The 20,709-nt window shown below is 45.9% G+C and overlaps 1 protein-coding gene across 6 annotated transcripts in view; it reads right to left on the bottom strand.

The window, feature by feature from the left end:
• Positions 1-20,709, bottom strand: part of sdk2a (sidekick cell adhesion molecule 2a) — an 84,877-nt gene that overhangs the window by 50,384 nt on the left and 13,784 nt on the right. The window contains exon 1 of one of the 6 annotated variants that reach the window (XM_034592603.1): positions 47-103. The exons of the other annotated variants lie outside the window; for them this stretch is intronic. The gene's annotated coding sequence lies outside the window, so the exon portion shown is untranslated. Of the gene's footprint in view, positions 1-46; positions 104-20,709 lie in introns of those variants that run through there. 6 annotated transcript variants of the gene reach the window in all.

The raw sequence follows: 20,709 nt of genomic DNA, 5'->3' as shown, positions 1-20,709 counted from the left end.
CACACATCACTTTTCTCTTAACTCAACTGTACAAACTCCTTCTCACCTCAGAAATTGCTATTTTGGTACAGGGCTATTCCTTCTCAGCAGTTTCACATAAATTCTGTCTCCCTTTACAAACATCCCCTCCTGGCTCCCTCCCACCATCCACCCCTCTCAACCCGCAAACAGCTCTTTTCCACTGCCAACTTTGTCTCTCTCTCTCTCTCTCTCTCTCTCTCTCTCTCTCTCTCTCTCTCTCTCTCTCTCTCTCTCTCTCTCTCTCTCTCTCTCTCTCATATCTCTCAGATGCCACTCATCCGCTGCCTCCATGCCTGACTGCTTTGACAGGCCCGAGATTCAAGCGGGGGGGATTTGATCCCTCCGTGGAGTGGAGCTCTGGCAGAGGGGTCCACTCTCCAACCGCCGGACGCAGAGCCCTGAGCCACCGATTAAAAAGTCATGAAGGCTTTTAGGGGCATGCAGGGCTGCAGTTTCCCCCACTCTGCCATGGATTGGCTGCCTGAAAATAGTCTTTGTGTTCCTGAGACAACAGTAGAATATGCAGGACGGGGGGGTTGAGGAGATGTGGATTAACAAAGCAGCAGTGCGTGGGCCACCTCGCTCTCCCCTGTGCTCTTAAGCAGCACTCTCCCGGCCCCTTGCTTCCTCAGATTAGATGAAACACCCACAGTCTATATCCGCCATACGTCAGTGGCCCCTATATGAGCATTATGAGTGTGAAACTTCAGCTGTTTTAATGCAGTGGCCTCCTCCCTTCCTTCCCACCATGCGGAAATCATCTTCTGCTACCAAGGGTCACATCCAAGGCCGGGCCCTTGACACCTTCCAATAAAACACATCCCTGCCATCCTCTGAGTGTGGTTTTACGCAAAGAATCATATAGGCTATGATATAAAGATGCATAAACCGACTAATGGAAATGGCTGTGAGCCTGTTCTGTATATCAACATCATAAATAGCTTTCAAAACCCTCCACACATATCAAGTATAGGTGAGCATTTACCTCATAATGGCTGCAGGGACAGGTCGTATACAACGATGCACATGTGAAACACAACCTTAATGTGCAGTGGAAAAGGCCCCGGCCTCTCAGCATTAGTTTAATCTTACCAACAGCAACCATCCATACCATTGTCACAAATAGCAGCCAGCCACTAATGGAATCAATAAAGTCTTGCAAATATTTACAGGACAAGAGAGCCTCAAGGCAATCAATACCAATCTATAGGACGATGGAAGGTTCTACTGTGACTGTGTTTCAGGTTAGAAAAATCAATAAAGTCAGCTTTGGAAACAGAACAAAAAAAATTACAACCTCATTGCAGCGGCACCCCCTCACTCTTTCACTCATATGCTTTCTCTTCCCTTCCATCATTCTGACCCTTGTGTTGGTTCCTCCTTCTTTTTTCTTTTTTTTCCCCCGAGTCATCCAAGTTTGACATCACCGGCTGTGCCTCCCAGCAGGTATCAGGAACTGCAGGGAGTGCATCCAGCAAGGTAGTGGGAGACAGCTTTTGAAGACGGGAGCAGCTAGAGGATGTGACAGGCTGTTGAAAGCCTTGGAGATAACAGCATCTGCTTCTGGAGTCTTAACAGGTAGAGAGGTAACAAAAAAAAAAATAGAAAAAAACTTGGAGGAGTCAGAGGGCCAGGCAAATTCTCTAGATAATAAAAAAAACAAAAAAAACAATGTTGCTCAGTTTCTGCATACATTGGAAAGCAGGCTGAGCGACGAAAAGTGAAGCGCGGTAGCGGTGAAGAGAATGAGAAGTAGGGTATATTAAAAACAGATTGCTTCCATTTCTCTCTGGGGGGCGGATTTCTCTTTATGCACAGGGTTGTAATCCCTAGTTTATGTTCTGTAGTAACTAGCTCGATAAAATACATCAACCCCGCACATAAAAAGTGAATAAAATGGAGTATATAAAAGTGTGTCGGGGCGGCAGGAAGCTATAGAAGTCAAGGCCGCCCAGAGTGAACGATGATTTATTGATGTATTGATGCCTGGTAGTGCATTGATGACTTCAGCAACTTCAGATAAATAGCCGATAATGTCAGACATTCCAGTGTCGGGCAGGCAGGCAGTTACCAGGCCTCATGCAGCTCCGCCGGTCTCCAGCCTAATGAGAAGGTAGTTGGAGAAAGTTGGGGCCGAGAGAGAGGCTTGATCCCTCTCTCTCTCTCTCTCTCTCTCTCTCTCTCTCTCTCTCTCTCTGTCTGTCTTTTAATGGCACTTGCTGTGTTTTCACTCTCACATGCACAATGCTCCTGGAGAGAGCGATCAGACTGAACTACAGCTTCTGCCAGCGGCTATCAGTGTCTCTTTAACAACTGCCCTCTGTGCTAACATGCATGTGGGGGAAAGTGTGTGTGTGTGTGTGTGTTAACCCGGCAATCAACAACCCCCTGGTGGCTGGCTTTAGCACAAACAGACCACTCTAAACTGCTGGAAGGCTCCACAAACAGTGGCCTCACAAGGGCATGCAACAAGTGCATATGGTTAGCAGCTAGAGCAACATGTCACTGTGCATATCACAGTGCCGTCCGCTGCCCCCGCTCGACCTCACTTCCTGACGACTGCTTCATCACCTGAAGCGCCTGCCTCACTGTGCGCGCATGTGTGTGTGTGTGTGCGTGTGTGTGAAACAGGGCAGATAAATCAGGAAGATATGTGCATAAATCAACTGTTCCACCCTGGTTTCGTGTTTTGCACTCTATGCATCATGCAGCGTCCACACTCTGAAAAATGACTGTATCCTCATCTGATAGATATTTCACAGCATGGCTCAATTAATTGAATTTTTTTTTTTCTCAACTGAGCTGTGAGAGAAATCCATAAAACAGATCAAACTGAAAATGCACTGGACAGAAAGTGTGCGTATGTGAGTGTGTGTGTGTGGGTGTGTGTGGGTGTGTGTGTGTGCGCCGACCTGTTTGTATGTGTGCGTGTGCGCGTGTGTGTGCATCAGTGAGAGAGAGAGAGATTGAGCGACAGAGGGAAAGAAAGAAACCAACCGCACAAAACTTGAGGGCCCACTTGGCAAAGCGAATGTGGTTCTGACTGCCAACTTGCGAAAAATGTCAATTACTCTCTCTACATCTAAAACTTTCATGAAGGCTTCTAGGCTGTATCAAAGCCTTCCGCCTCACCAGCTCGCTCAAAAAATGTTTTCTCTCCGAGAAAATCAGCTTCAATTATTGAAAGCGTGGCTTCAAGTTTATTAGTGTTTTTCGGGACCTCCTTCAAATTGCTGTCCAAGGCGCCGTTGAGCATATCAAAATGATCTTATTGATTCTAATCTGCCTCCCGTGTTGCAAAGAGAGGCCTGTCAAAAACCTCAGATCTGCTGCCGTTAGTGGAAGGTTTAAAAGACGACACACACACAGGAAACTCGTAATAGCGGCAAATGCGATTTCGGGGAGGAAATGAGAATCAAAGAGAGACAGAGGAGATAGTGGCTCAGCCCATATCTTCGTAAATCGGCAGAATGGAGAAAACAAAAGTAGATTTTCGATGTGCAAGTGATGATGCTGATGATCAAAGCGTGGCGATAGCAAGGGGTTAGTTTGACCATATAGTGAATCAGATCTCCCGGCCCCACCGTGAACTGACCCAGCCTCAGACTCCACAGCGGAGAGCTGTGTATCTTGCTCAGCGGTACATCGGGCAGACTTTTTAATCCCTTCAGGATCAAAGCGGGCAGCAAGCTTTGCCTCCCTTTCATTAGAGAGGAATAGAGGCCCGTGTGGAAACCCTCCCTCTTCTCCAGGACTGAATGGCCAGGTTTGATCAATCAATACCGGGTCCACTAGCTCCGGCCTAAGTGCCCATGCTCTAATCACTCTCCTCTGAAAAATGGAGGATGAGGTGGTAGGACCAGAAACACACCCACATAAACTTTCATCAAAACAGCCTTTGGTCCGGGAATGAGTCAAATTATTCTCTGCTTTGTTATGTTCTGTTCCTGCAGAAAATCTGCTGCCTGACAAGCACAGCCTCAGCACTTAAGTCCCATCGCTCAAAACATGAAAGTCTGAATGCTGCGCGGTGAAAGGACAGAATGGGGATCAGCCAGGCTGACGGAGTGGGGTAAGTACAACTGGGCTGCCGTCTGACTCTGCCATTGTTGTTCACTGGTGGAACGTAATCTTCTTAATCACAAGCTAAACCTTCAGAACAATTGACCCATTTTCATATGTGGCTTCTTATCTCTGAATGCGTGCCCATATCTCATTTAGAAGTGCTAGAAATCCCTCTTCAATCTAGGTGATCTCTTCTCACCAACCTGCCTCCACATCCCCTCTAATCCACTCGGATCTAATCCAATGCATATCAGACAGGGAATGTCATTTTTTAATTTTTTTTTATGTTGAGTAGTCAAGTCGGCTGTGCAGCGCTGTCCTGCGTGTATTTAACACTTTTGGGATTCCTCACAAAAACAGGAACTCGCTCACTCAATACTCTTTTTTGTACGGCATATATTTGTGTTGTTGTCTTGACAAATCGCATCCCAGCAGCATAAGGCAGACTGGACAGTTGGTCGATGGAAGAATAGAGTCTGCTATTTTTTTATTTATGTATTTCCAGTACTGACGTCTAATTCAAGCAATTGTGAAGAGAAAAATCATTGTAGAGATATTGTGTCGTCATAGCAAAAAACATGAAAAACATGGCTTATGTTGAGGCGAAAAAAGTAATAATGTTTTTTCCTGTGGAGGTCACAGATGTGATCTCATATTTGAGATTGGATTAACAGCTCAAACCCCAAATATGAAAATTCTAGTCAAACTTATACGTGCAGCATGAAGCCACATCGGTCTCCAAGAGCCACACACCCACGTTCTAACACAATAACAGACTATTTGCTTTTTTACTGAGGTATGAAATCACTCATAGGTTTGGCAGCTTTTCACTGGAGGGAGTTTGACATACTTTCTGAGCACGAGAGGAAATCATTTGTCTTTCGGATTTGTGATGTGGGTGCGAAAAAACCAGCTGTGCCAAAATACTTCTGCAGAAAGCTGCGTGTCGATTGCCGACTACATGTAAACATCCCCATGCATATGTAGGTGAAAATTTGATTTGCGTGCTCATTTTAAACACAAGTTATTTTAAGAAGTCAGAATGAACGTTCAAAAAGAGGTAAATTTAGTTGTGAACAAGATTTTTCCACTGACATTTTCGATTTCATGGATCCTGATGTAACAAATCGAGCATATTCAGGGGACTGATATCCATGGGTGTGTGTAATTTGGTGCAGCTTGAGTTTAAAGGGAATTTCGGGCCTTGGCGGAGATATGTGCTCCACACGAGTTGTCATAGAGACTGGTGAGCTGTCCTGTTATCAAGGGCATTTAATTTAATTCGAGTGATTAACTTGTATCGATTACATTATATCTATTCTGAAAGTTTGTTAAGTTGCTTACAGGCATTGTTTGTATAATCTATGTTTGTCTGACAGTCTACCGGCACAGCAGAGGAAGGGTGTTGCTGAGGACTTTCCATCGTGGTGACAGACAGACTAGAGCACATAAATTGGTCTGTTTTCCTCGCCTGGATGCCAGTCAGCCTCCCTCTCTTTTGTCCCCCCACCTCTTTCCCTCTCGCCGTATCCCCTCTCAACGAAATGAGAAAGGATGGGCTCTTGTCAGCGTGAGCAACAGTGGCATTATTGTCAGCGTGAGCTGTCTGTCGTTGCAGTGTGTCGGGCTGGACCCCTCCTGTCGGGCTGTCACCACGGTGCGCGGATGAGATGTGAAAACTTCGGCGGATTTGTCGAGGGGGAAATAAAGCATGGCACCCGACTGATCTGACACCCTTATCTTTATGGTATCAGTCCCCTCACACACAGGCGAGTCAGCCAACCGGAGCAAATATAAGTAACACAACACAGAGAAAAAAAAATCAATACAAAGTACATCTGAGGCTGCCCATCTAATAGTCCATATGAAATGAATATGACATAAGCAGCTGATGTCAGGCCTGTGGAGTATCCGAGTGAGAGTAAGCCTGCACCAAGAGCTCTGACCTACATGAAACAGATTCAATGAAGTTAAACAGTGGACTGGACACAGTTTTTTTCTTTTTCTCTATCTCCGCTCATCACTTTCACACAAGTTTAAAAATGTGAAATTGTCCTTGCCAGAAAAAAAGTGATACTGGAAGCCATACTTTTTATTTGAAAAAAAAGTGGAAGGCATAAAATAGCACATCCCATTTTTCTCTTCTTTCTTTTTCCTATTTTATTTTTGTATTTATTTTATAGCCACTCAGAAGTCAATATGTTTTCTCTGGAGCATACATGTGTGGCCTCCACATGAAGCCAGCAAGTGAATACAAGCTTTTCATGTGTTTATTTTTTTTTGTCCTCCCTCCCGGGGTGTCCAAGCTCGGCTCGCGGAGAGAGTGTGGTGTCGACAGGAGCGGAGCCACCAGCTGCTGACCTTTACCAGCATCACACAGCAGCAGGGAGTGCCACGGTTTACCTGACTCACATCTTGAAAACAGCTAATCAAAAGGTCTCTAATGGGTTACCACCTGCGAGGAGGTATGTGTGTGTTTGTTTGTCTATTTACTCCTGTGTGTATTTATGCAGCAGGTCAGATTGTGGAAGCACGTGTGTCTGCCTGTAGCTTCGCCGCGCATGTGCTCTCGTAAGGTTTTGATTGTATCATTAAAAGTCAACATGGAAAGGAAAATTTGCTCTTTGATCCACTACAAAGTGGACGGAGGCTGTGCTGCGAAGGACCTCAAAGTGGGCGTGAGTCGCTAGAAATTAATAAATCAAATCCCAGTTTCGTGCTCATCCTTTCATTTCTAGTAACCACACGGCCACTCCGACCACTGCTGCATTCCAGCACCAAAACCACACTCTTAAAAAAGCCGGAAAGGTCATGTGGGGTCATGTTCTGGCTTAATTCCTCAGGAACATTAAAACAATTTCACCATTTTAGAGATGGTTTCATGATATCGTTTAATTAAGGGGAAAGATTTGTATTCATGGACAATGCTGGACTTATTGACTTAGTAATTTTTAGGTTATGTTTTCACCTCCCTCTGTTTGTTTGTTGGTTGGTTTGTGAGCAAGATTACATGAGAACAACTGACCAGATTTCCATGAAGCTATCGGTGGAAGGATGTGATATGTGTCAGAGAAAAACCTGTTAAATGTTGGTGTTAATCAGGGGGCAGATCCATTTTTTTATTTTGCACATTTCCCAGGTGACAATTCATGCTGTCTGTGGATTTTGGTGCTGCTTGATGGAATTGAAGGGGATATAGCTTGGTGTAGGTATGCACTCTAGTTGTTTTTTTAAACATATAACCAACCTGTCTCGATCCAATGCCATAGACAGGTCAGTTACATGTTAGGTTTTACATTTGTCAGTCGTGTCCTTCCTTTGGCCACAGTTCCTTAACAGAATAAAGTACAATAAATCCCTTTTCCCACAACCTAACCCACTTCTGAGAACCTCTTGCCCTTTTCCTCCAGGAAAGGAATCCAGCGTGCCTCGTGACCCTTTCAGCAAACCTCCTCAAAATCCCTCATAATCTGCACCGCTCCCTGACAGACTCTTTTTTTTCCCCGAGCCACTAAGTCTGTCCTGATAAAGGTGTGCCTCGCATCAATCAGATGGGGTAACACTCTAAAAGTAGCCACTTATCGATCAGATCGATAGTAGCCAAGAAACCAGGTCGCTGTCACTCTTTCCTCTGTGTGAGGGGAAATGTCGCAAGGATGGGAAGAAAAGGGAGGAAATAAGGTGGAGAGGAGAGGACTGGAGGGATGTGGGCATTGAGTGAAAAGATCTTACTTTTAAAAGGAAGAAGAAAAAAAATAATCGAAGCCGGAGCAGGGGAAGGAGACGGACACAGGGCTGGAGTGGGTGGAGGAAGGGACGCAGGGTAAAATGGGTGAGGGTGGCGGGAGGGAGGGAGTGGCTTGGCTGCTATTATAGCTCCTGGAGAGTAGGAACTCAATCAGTGGCCAGGCGAGAAGCCCATTGTGCTCCGGTGTAATGGGAACTGTGAGATTTTATTAAGAGAGAGCAATTGCATGTGCTCCTCATCAGGGTTTCCATTGTGGCGCAGGCGGTCACAATGACGTCTGGGGAAGATAGAAACAAGGTATTTACTGTCTCACATTTGGAAGAATGGACAGCTCCCAGAAATAGAGTTCCACTTTGACGTGAGGGGCTCTGTTGCCTATAATTGTCATGGCATCCTCTTGTTCGATCCGTTTCCTTCCCCATTCCCGTCACTCTATTATCCCTTCCGCTCCTTCGCCTTCCTCAGTTGGTCCTCTCGCTTTCGTCCCTTTAGAGTTTTGTCTTTACAGTTACTGCATGCATAGCAAGCCTGTATACCGGGGCTATTTAGAGGAGACATGTGGGGGGAAGAGGAGAGATTGGCGTGGGAGGACAGCGTTGTAATAAGGTGCATCAGCCTGAATAGCGATGGAGCCAACCTCGTCGGCTGTTGATGCTGTTTGAGTTTGCTTCTCCTGGACACACACGATAAATATTGCGGCGGCGAACTGTGTATTCATTTTCCCCTCGGTCAGTACAGATAACTATAGGTAAAGGGCATGTTGTTGATTGCTCTGTGTTTGCCTACAGCTTCATGGGAGGAAAAGAATAGATTTTCTGTCCGTATAGGTTAAATTATAACTCCCTCACCACTGAGATTCCAGAGACTCCCATTAAGTATGTGGCCGACTTCACTGCAGCAAAAATGCATCTCGGGTTCTCTTAAAGGACCATACAGGTTGTTTCTGTGCATTTTAATCGTTAACTACAAGAAAGGCTTTGATTTACATTACAGCTATTTCAAAAAAATTGTTTGGAGATGAGAGTTTCTTTGAATAAACAACCTGAAAAAATATTTTTAAAGGTCCCATATTTTTTTGGTTTTCTCCTGTTTCATGTGGATTGTTTCATATCCACTGGAACATTTGTGGTTTTAGGGTAAAAAAATAAATTATATAAATATCTCATCTCTAACGCTTTTCTCTGGAATTCTACCAAGAACAGCGGGGTCCGTGTCGGGCTGCCGATAAAAAAAAATTCCCTGTTAAATGCAAATGGTGATGGTCAGTCAGTAATGGAATTTGCTGAACAGATGGTCGAATTTGGACAAAAAATATTCTGCTATTTCGTAAAAAAATTAATTTGAAAAAATTTACTTTTAAAATTAAAGACAGAGTACTGGTTGAAGTGAGACCAACACTTGCCTGGATTATAAGAAATCACGGTGATGCGAAACCTTCATTTTAAACATGAAATGTATTTGTTTGTAGCGGCCTTCTAGATTAACCATTTTCTGATCTGATGCTAGTGAAAGAAGGGTTTTAATTTATCCGTGTTTTATCCAAATTCATCAGTTATTTACAGAACACTAAAATATCCAATGGTTTGGATACGTTTAGGCACAAAACACCGGGATTGGGTTAAAGGAAAGTGCGTAGATTGCGTTAAAATAAACAAATTCATTTAGTCTGGGGTTAAAATAACAACCTTGTTGAGATTAGTGGACCATCATTTCCATGGTTAACATAATATGTTCTTAGTTAACTTCAAAGAACAACAGCAGTCATTATTTAAAAAGAAGAATAATTTAACTGTCGCTAGGAAACAGGAAACGAACAGCTGTCTCCCGAAGCAAAGTACCACATTTTTGTTGACTCATCGGCCTCTACAGAGGTTCATCACTTGAACTTTTTTCTTTTTTTTGGGGGGCTGGGATAATTTTCTGAAATTATCCTGTAGTCTTTCTCGGGAACAAAGTAAAACAATTTTTTTATTTTAAAATCTTAGTTTTTCAGATACATTTACAGAAAGCTGTTTGCTCAGAAACAAGCGTCGCTGCACATGAAATCATTGCACTTCTCAACTACAGTACGCTATTGTGTCGTAATTACAGAAATCCACGGATCAAGTCAAGTTGAATCATAGACTGTAGCAATTATCCAGTCAACCCTGCAAATACATTCTCTTGTTTAAAAAAAAATAATCTGACATTACTTTATTACATAGACTTTCCAGATCGCCGCCTCGTCTGACTGTCAGATCATTTTTCTATTGAATCATGAGCCGCTATCATCACTTTATGTCCTGATCTGGCCGTGTCCTGATGAATTCAAACCTACTCCTCCCTGGCCCCCGACACGACTGCCTCGCCATCGCGGACAATCTGATAAAGGGATGAGAGAGGATATCATGTGTTCCTCACACAAATCCTGCCTGTAATCCGTGCATTGTTGTCGTTCTACTTCGCCCACTGTAATCTCCTTGCAAGTCCATTCGGTTACACCAATCTCCCCCAAATATACTATATCAAACCTCCTGGTCATCCATAAAATAGGGGGAGATAAAGGAAGAAAAGATGACAGTTAACTTATTAAAAAAAAAAACATCTCCAGGATAGTCCGACGTGAGAGAGGGTTGCTGATAGTGTTGCTATGTGGCATAATACTAATACACAAGCTGGCCATCTGATAATGAGGCAGGGCAGAACAGGGTGGGGGGTGTGGGATTACATCCCCTGACAGGGATGGGGACCAGCACAGGCCATATGTGGTCCACTTCTCCATAATCCTATTTGACCACAACACACTTAATGTAGAAGACATTTGAAGAGTGGAGAGCAGATTGAGGGACGTGTTTGAAATAAACGGATGACAAAGTTTTAGGGACAAGTCTTACTCTGATCATCAGATGAATTCTCTACCTTAAGTCCATCAACACAGTGGACAACCCCCCCGAACTAAGCTCTGCCAAATGTTGTTTTCTCCATGTTTTTTTCCCTCCTGTGCCCCTTCCTCCCAGAGCTGGCTCGAGTTTACCAGCGCTACACTCAGCGGTGTGTTTATTTCACTCTATAGCACGCCCCATCTGCTTAGTTCCGGGAATGTAAAGTGATTGCTGTCGCCCATAATTTCTCTGATGCGACTGGATATTTGTCGCGAGCGTGCCCCGACAACGAGCCACCTGAAGCGTAGGTAAAGTCGCATGCACACATGCGCAAAAAGTAGCAGTTTGTCCCCCAAATACAAGCACACACACACACACATATACTTGAAAAAAATCAACTGGCCTTTATGTTTTTAATCCAGAGGCTGACAGTTCCAATCGTGTACGGCATCTAAGCCCATTAGCGTCAATAATACCCTTTGACAAAGGGAACAAAAACCGACAAATGGATGCAGACACAATAGAGAACAGTGAATTAGACCGAACCCTGGAAAAAGGTAAAATGCAGAACATCTGACACAGACAATAACCCTGCAAACATGAGGCAAAAGCATTGTTTACGATGTTTTTAAAATAATGTGGCGGACGGGCACGGATCAGGCCTCACGTGAGAATGCCACAGCTACACAGATACTTTTATTTGGATTGGATGCGTGCCCGTGATCAACAAGGGGAGAGCCAGGTGTTGTTGATCCTCGGGGTCGGTTCGGGGCTCTGCTGGCTGGTTGATAGTGGCGAAGCTCCACTGAACACTGTAAACTTGACTGTATGCCACAGGATTCAATTTACAAGCTGTTGGTTTAAGCTGGAACGATGATCCGCCCTGTTGTTTGCACCAGGACACACTGTCTGTTTCGGAGGCTTTTTGTCCCGCAGCCATCGAACACTTTGGAGGGAGACAAACTCTAACGGTAGATTACAGCTGTGATAATGGTAGGACTCCATTGTGTGTGCCTCACAATGGCAGAAAACCTGTCCTCACCGACAGGGGGGGGGGGGGGGGTGGAAACAAATGAGGGAAAAAAAATCAACTCTCAGTTTGCAATCCCGCAAAGCCCGGTGCTTTCATGTGATGTGCTGACTGAGAGCTCAGTGCTCTCCCCCCCGCCTGTGGATCTGGAACCTGGTGAAGGGGATCACGCATGCCCAGCACTCGCTCCACCAACCCTCGCTCATCCACCTTCTCTCTTCCCTGCAAACACACTTACCCTAAGCCCCTTTAAGGCAGCAACCCATCTATATTGTCTTTAAGAGGAACCTATATTATGAGAACGTTGCGCAAAACGCGTCTCCACTTTACACGCACATCCATCCGGCTTAAAAAATTGTTTTCAGAGCAGAGTAACTTTTAAAGGAAGTTTTCCCCATAAAGGCACATATGGCACACAGAACATTCGATATAGATATCGTTTTTAATTGAATTTGGCCAAAGAATATTCAACAAACCAAAAGCCCCGGACAGTGCCCATGCAGTATACAATTCATTCCACAAACACATCCAAAAAACACAATAAAAAGAAGTGCATTTATGCCATTATCATAACAAGATAACAGTGCAATTGTAATAATGTTTCGGGAAAAGACTATCACAAAACCAGAAATTTAAATCGGGAATATAAAAAGTGCGGCCACAACGGTTATCATCACCAAGTATATTTCTTTTGCAAACAAGAAAAACGTTCACCGCTGAATACAGGCTCACTGCGGTGCCTTGGTTACAGAACAAATGTCTGTCACAACCTCAGATGTAAATGAAAACTATCCACACTGCAGCCACAAGAAAATATAGCCTCCTAAACCACCTGAGGGGGCTTGACTGGGGCTGCATAGATTTGTGACATGGCTCTAGCCCACCCTAACCCCTGGTGTAGCGCTGTGCTAGGTTTGAGAGCAGAACAGCAATGCCCTGCGGTGGAATGTAGGTGCAATATTCCTGCCTGGAACAGGCAACTCACAAACCTACTTGCAAATGTGTTCTATACACAAGGCTGTGTATTCCTGTTGTATAGTATGATACAGGTTTATGCAGTTTGAACAATGCTGCAGGTATTTCTCTGTAGTCCAGAAATCAGAGATTTAATATATTAAATGATTATTCAAACTTCAGCATTTCATCTTGAAGCAGTGGATAAGAAACTAATTTCAAAACCAACATGGTAGGTAAGTGGCAGAGAAAACAAGGTTACAGACAACAGATCAATTCAGAGAGGGTTTAAGAATTTTCCCAGAGTAATTCTCTCTGAAGCTTTGAAGCCACACAAGTGATATTTGAGACAGATATTTGCACATCAGTTGTGTGTGAAAACACATTTCAATCTCTCCTGTACGAGAGAAGCGTATTCATTTGATATGACGCTCCAATGAGCCGCAAAAGAGCATCAATGTAAATTTCACCCAGTTCGCTTTAAGACGGCAAAGAATAATGTGCATTCACCTGCTCTATAATCCCAGAGGAAACAGAGCACAGCAACAGGGTGCGCACAACCCACAGGAATCCACAGTGAACCAAGTTCACAGTGCACATGATCAATCTTAAATCTGTTCCGCCGACGGATCACAACTCTCAGAGATAAGGAGTTGGAAGAGAGAGATTTTTTCTCGATCACATGAGGCGGGTCCACAGGTGTCTGCGGCTAAGAGCCCTCGCTTGTTGTTGACAACACAGAGATGACAGCGTCAGTTAGCGGTGAGCAGCAACGAGGGTCCAACTCAATTAATCTCTGACTGGAGCCCCTTCAGCCACAGCTACAGCGTCAGGCCGGTGATAAGGTCGTGCTGAGTGACCAGGCTCTGTCCTCAGCTGATTAATCAAAAGAGTGTACAGAGCGGCCGCGACTGTGGGCAGTCGTTTGTCAGGCGCCCTGTAATTAATCCATTTCCATGGGAGCCTGTTGGGAGTCAGTGGGGATCACTAAGGAGGCCCTTGAAAGGCAATCATTAGACACACAAAAACTGAACTGTGTGACTCACACAGGACAAAGACACAGGGGCCTGTTGTGAGGGATGCGTTCGCGGCCCTTTACCTCTCAGCAAGAGGGTTGATTAGAGAAAGGCCGTAGATCAGAGCCTGGAGCAGCCGCCGCTATATGAGAGACAGGTGGGAAGGAATTAAAGAGGACAAAATAATGATTTTCCTCTAAGTGGACTCATTTATCCAGACACTTTAAGGTCAACGCTCATCTTTTTCTGCCATGACAGGCAATATTTGAGTGTTGTAAATGGTTGACATTTCCAGGAGGGTGTCTTGAAGATGCCTCGAACGGCCCTGCAATGACGGGGAAAGGTAATTCACACGCGGTACCAACGGGAGAGGGAGAGGCCTATTGACTGCGGACACAGCTGAGTGGCGGACCGTTACTCGACCCTTGGAATTGAGGTGAAGCCATGCCACGCTAATAGCTGCATTCCCTGTTGATATCATCCCACACGTCACAAGAGGCGATTTATGCTCAGTAATGGAGAAAATGTTTCCTCAATCACACAGGTGTTTGACACCATGCCTGATCGCACACCGCTATCTCCAGCCCGAGCAGAGAAAACAGATGTCCGCTCTCTCCCTACGCCACGGCATCCCGCTCCCACCCGGCATGTGCAAAGTCACCCAGTCACCCGCGCGTTATTAAGAGAGGGCAGCTGCCAGAGAATTAGTGTCCAAATATTTGGTGGTGAGGACAGACATATACAAGCATGGCAGTGGTTTTTTTGGGGGATGCAAGGAGCGCTGATTGACAGTGCTCTGTCGGCCGGATTAAAGACGTTCATTTCGTCCTGAACTCAATTATATTTTACAAAGGCTGACATCCCCAGTTAATTGCAGCCTTTCCACATGAGGGAATTATTTGCACTTCTCAATTCCCTGGCCATGTGTACTCTGTTCCGCATGTACAGGCTTCATCTAATATGTGGAAATATTGCAAATTAGATCAGTGAAAAAAGAAAAAGGAAAAAAAAAAAATGTTGGAAACGAAAAAGACAAAAAAAAAACACGTCGGGAAGAGTCGAGAGGCAGAGAGGAGCGAAACAGTTGTAGATCTTGAAGAGAGAAGTGTCTCGGTGAGTAGTCTGCCTCAGTCTCTCAAGAGTGTCTGGATCTTTAGCTGTGAGACAGTTTAGTTCAGAGACAGATCCAAAGTGACAGCTTTGTGATGATTGACATTGTGATGAGGAGGAGCGGAGGAGAGGAAGAGTAGAGGAGAAAAAAAAGGTTGTGCAGCGCCACTGGTTTCACCGTGATTAAAAGTGATTCTAGCCCGTGGACGGATGTGACAGGAATCCCGGGCATATACTGAGGAGGTAGTGTCAGCGAGGTAATGTCAAGGAAGCCCACAGGTGTATGTGCAATATACAAACATGGATTGTACATGTGTGTGTGTGTGTGTGTGTGTGTGTGTGTGTTTCTGTGTGGCTGTGCGGTTGAGCGCATTGAAAGACTCTGATGCTGTACAGCCTGGATTACCCAGCCATTTCTAATTCACCCCAACTCATGTCTCGAGACATCCCATGGTTGACATGTGTGACCACACACAGTCAGATTACATGGCCCCTAATCCACCTCTGAGGCTGACGCGGTGGGTGAGAGGGCCACGGATGATCTGCCACACCAGGAATAATCCAGCACCTAGCATTTTCAGACTGAGAGGGAGGGGGCACATGTTGTTGCTCTCCTTACTGTCACTGCTGCTGTATGCATGAGGTGCCATGCAGCCTTGGATTAGGCTTGTTGCTCTGGCTGACATGTGGACAGACAGCTGTCAGCGAGATGTGCTAAACCGGAGCGCTAAACAGGCCCGTATCGCTCCGCTGCCCTTAGGCTGTCCCTGAACGGCGGGCAGCTAATCCCGTATCATTGTTTCGTGGGTTTTGTTTGTTACAATGCGTAACGGTGACATCACTGGTGTTGACATCAGCTCACCAGCAAACAACACCGGTGTTTATCTTTGTCCGTGCGATACTGGGGGAAAACACGCACACACACACACACACCGCCGCCAATGAGACACCAGAGTAAATAGGTGGACGGGAATTATTTACAGATAATAATCTCATCAAACAGACGAATGGAGGTTCTCGTCCCTCAACAACAAACATCTTCTTTCTACTATTCTGCATCTGTCCTGGTAAATGCCGTGTGATAGACATGCATGAAAAAAACGTATCTCGAATGCAAACATAGATCAATGACGTCTTATATATTTGATGGTGGTGCTGGTCTTTGTGTTATGACTCGTTCTCATCAGCTGTGCCTGAGTCGCGCTGCCTCTTCCAGGGACACTTGACACTGATCTCTCATTCGGTCATTGTGACCCTGCCAAGAAGCGTACTAGTCCACATAAGACCTTGTATTATACTGTGGCTTTGTGAACGCTCCAGAGGGCTTTTTGCTGTGTTTAAACTGATATGAGCGAATCAGTATTCGAGTATTATTTAAGGGGAATTCAACATTTTCTAAAGAAAAAAGTATCTATCTAGTCTGTTTAGGTGGAGGAAGTCGTTTTTTGAGAGGGTGTTGGTAAAATTAGAAAACTTACTACGCCACCTTAGGGTGAGCCGGGCAGCAGGGTAGAGGGACATCTCTCGTCTAAACAGGGACTCCCTGCTGCTGCAAGGCACTCCACTGATTAAGAAAGGCCAATCACTCTTAGAGTCAGGGTCAGGTCTGCTAATGACATGCTCTCTCTAACCTTGGAGGAGGAGAATGGCCACAGTGCTAGACAGGGCCACCGTTGGTTCAACCAACACCCCCCCTATTAGTTGGAGTGAACATGTGAAACCCAACCTCAGGAGACCCCTGACTCTGTACAGGGAAAAAAACAGCTTGCTTGCTTTATTAAGCGCAAGGCGGCTTCAGGTTAGTCTGGAGTGCTGCTTGCTGTAATGATGTAAACAATTCATACTGGTATCATTATGTGAGACAGGATTATTTTGCAAGTCATTGTTACGTCATTGTTTTGAGGGGTGGGCGATCCTCTCCATCTGGGAGATAGGGAAATCATTAACCGGAGCACAGCCAGTTTCCAATCACTGTAAAAGTAATGGTGAAATTGCTGGAAATTGCATAAAACTTAGTGTCTATAAAATCCAGGCAGCAGCACTTATAACCTTCCGCTCCAGATGTTGATTAAGGTCAAATTATACGATTGCCAGATATTGAAGTGACTAAGTTCTACATGTACAAGGCTGTAAACGGCGGAGAGGGGGGGAAAAAGTAAAATACCTTCTTGATAATTACTCAGGCAGCCCCTTACAAGGCTGGAGTGTGGCCTCTGTGGTCATTCCCATAAAGTAATGACATGGACAGTCATCTTGATGGAGTGGTTGAGTGTACACGATATGCAATATCTTCTCTATGTGCTCAGGCCGAGCTGTTCAAACACGTTCTTTTTTACGGTTTGGATGTGTCTCAGAAGATGGCAACGTCAGGGGTTGGACACAGAGACACAGATTGAAGACCGGCCACCTCTCCGCTACAGGGCCTGGCCACCAACCTCACTGAATTTTGGTTTTTAATGGCACAGTAAAATGCTGCGTAAAGACTAAATTGCTACCCTCAATGGGCAACAGATGATGGAATTAAAAAGATTTAGAGCTGTGGGGGGAAATGGGCTGCGCGTGTTTGATGTGGGCCTGGGAATGAGGGAAGAGAGGAAAGAGGGCAGCAGAGCAAACCAAGGCAGCATCTGGCGCTTGTAGGGACAGCACAGCTCCCTGGGAATTCTCTATGGAGCGGGGAAGGGGCTGACTGATAGCTCTTTCTAACACCCACGATGTGCAGAGGATGGCACTCCGCTACTAGTAACACCTGCTGCACCCATATGGCGCTACAATATCACCCATCACCTAAAACAAAACTGGAACATGTGAAATAGGGGAGCCGCCACACTCACTCCAGCCCTACCCCTGCTCCAGGTAACCATAGCAACCCCTCACCTGTCGCCTGCTCGACAAGAGAAGGCAGACAGCCAGGTCACGGTGACACATTTTCCCCGACTCCCAAATGCACTATGATGATTTTTCCATGCAGTTCCCCATACTCTCTCCTATTCCCACCAGAACATAAGCAGACACTCTTGCTCTACACACTCCAACATTTCTCATTTGCCTTTTTTCTCTCCCCTCTGCTGAGCTCTCTCTCTCTCTCTCTCTCTCTCTCTCTCTCTCTCTCTCTCCTCCGTTTTCCTCATTCACCAGCACCACACAACACACACCACTCGCGACAAAACACATTTCAGCTTTCGCCACCCTCGCCACAGACAGCTGGGAAAATGCCTTCCACCGCCCACCAAAAGGGCAACGGTTATCCTGACCTGGCATATTCTCACACCAAGTGAAAAACGCGGCCCAGTATAAAGGGCGGTGGGCTGCGGCAGCCCCTCTATTCACAGGAGACAAAACCTGGATCTGTGGTATGATCTGGCTGGCTGGGCGTGTGAATAGAGCCAACAATCCACCAATGACGGACCCCGTTAACCCTCATACTACGAGTCGCTGCCTGGCTGTATACATAAATGGAGAGGGAGGGGCTGCTGGTGTGTAGTACTACAGGGGGGGAGTAGACGTTAAAAACTGGCACTGACGATGACAGCTCTCTGCTGCGTGTGCACTCATGATAGAGCCAATGCGCCGCATAAAGGAACTGGGGATTCCAGACCAGCGGCTGCAACATGAGAGCGACAAGCAGTCAGTGAAAACTCCAGCAAAAAAATCCACTAACCGCAGCCACATCCCTCTCACCACTCTCCCACACAAACTTCTGCTTTTATCTCATCCCAAGTGTGGAGCGAAGTTAAAAATAATTCAGGGAAGAAAGGGGGGGCTCGCAAAACTGACACATTCAAACAAGCTCTGGTGTTGGGGATGAGGCTCGAGCGCCGAGGGTGTTGATAAGTTAGGATAGGACAGGCTTTATCCTGGGTGATAAGAGGGGGGGGGGATGGGCCCCACCACCTTGGCTCTCATTTTCCCGCCGCTTTCATCTCACCGCAGACCCAGTGACTCACCCACCGAGCAAAACACAGCCAAAACCAATAGCCGGCAGATAGCATCTCTTACGCTAACAAGCTTTTCACTTGGGGATACCATCAGCTCCCTGGTTCTCTCGTACAGCTAATTAGGGATGGACTGAGAAGCAGACCTGCAGCTATTCACCCTGTTTTCATCCTCTCTCCTCTCTTTTCCCTTTTTTCCCAACTCTGCTGCTTTTCTGTCTCCGGCCTGCCTCTCCGTCTCTGCCACGACGTCTCACTCTTTCTGCGTCCCCCCCCCCCCCACACACACATGCACAGACACAGACACCTATGTCTCAATTCAATTCCCACTCCATTCCCTCTATGTCTTTATCTAACTCTCCATCTTCCAATCACTACCCTCGCTGCCATCGCTGCACTGTGTCCAGCCAAGGCCACTGCTGCCTCTTAATCCCATTAGACCAAACACAATCAATTATCCAGCCAGCCATAAGGATCTGAGAGCATTAAAAGGTTAGCTCAGGAGATTTAAAGCCATTGATGACTATGACAGGAATGCACCCCCCTCGCCGCCCTGCCCCACCCCCCCTTCCCTTGAACACCCCGTGCTTATATCCCGCCGCGTCAGTGTCTGTGTATTACGTGTGCGTGTGGTAAGCGCATGTTCATCAACACGACACCCCCCGGCACCAAACTTTCAGCCACCATGCATCGCTTGCGGATCTTTAATCATGTCCCTGCAAGTCCCAGCAAATTACTGCCTTGTGATGGTAATCGATAAAGCGATAAACACAGGCAGGCACTGCAGCTGCCGGGGCGAAGAAATACCGCTGCGGCCACTGGTTGAGCTTTTTTCTTTTTCTTTTTCTTTTTTTTTCTTTCTTTCTTTCTCCTTTTTCTCATAATCTGATCCTCTTTCGCCAAGAGTAAGGGGGGGGGGGAGTAGAAGGAAAGAATCTCCTCTTGCAAACAGAAGAGGCACAACGCCAGGGAGTGAGAACAAAGCCCCCTCACACGCTGTGCTGTGCCATTGAGAGGTAGTGGAGTTGCGGAGACACAGGTGCAGGTCAATCAATGCTATCAGGCAGATAGACTTGATATAATCATATTGTAATCTGGACACTCATCTCACCCAGCGCCCCCCCCCCACCCCCCACCCACCCCCGCCTGTCCATAAACTCCGTGCCCCTGCGCCGCTCAATTCATCGCTTGATCTAATTCTCTTGCTCCCTCCCCTTTATCTTTTCCCGTGCACTCCTCTCCTACACGGCTCCCCTTTACTGGCTTGTTCCTTCGCAGGCGAGAAAATTAAATATGATCATTCCTCTTCAAAGGCACCACTATTAGCCACATAATGAATATTCAGTTAATGTAGCAGCGAGAGCGAGGCGGCGAGTGGAACAGAAATAAGTGACAGCGAGGAGCCAAACTCTCCGACACCCTCACAGAACAACTCCCAACAATCAAATGAATGTACACTGGCATATTGTTTCCCTTACAGACTTCATAGCCAAATAAAACGAAGCATTAATTATTACAAATACCTTATTACCGTGACTGAACAGACCGGTGACATTTAACGATGTGATTGTAGATCTACCTCATCAGAGTCCAATACATCATTTATGCCTCATTAATATTTCCAGTGATGAATCATTGATTATGAGGCTTTTATGAAATACTTCCCCAAATCTCATGTCCCTGATGCGACCTCCGCCGGAAAATCATTTGGCTCAGGCTTGAAAGACGCGGGAGCACTTGTGCTCTAACTTTATACTCCGCTCCTAAGGACTTGTCAGACTGCGTTCCAGATGCAGCTGCCAAGCACCTTCTCCACCGGGATTCAAATGTGTTTCCTCATGCAGACACGATAGCCACTTTCCAATTTCAACTTCATCTTAAACCACCTATTTCTGCTGCCGTGGCGGTGATTGAAATATGAAACCCTGCATATATACAGGCCATTACAGCAAATACAAGGCCGCAGCTG

This window comes from Hippoglossus hippoglossus, chromosome 8 (assembly GCF_009819705.1).
Source record: "Hippoglossus hippoglossus isolate fHipHip1 chromosome 8, fHipHip1.pri, whole genome shotgun sequence".
Taxonomy (NCBI): Eukaryota; Metazoa; Chordata; class Actinopteri; order Pleuronectiformes; family Pleuronectidae; genus Hippoglossus; species Hippoglossus hippoglossus.
This window is presented reverse-complemented; position numbering and strand designations above follow the sequence as displayed.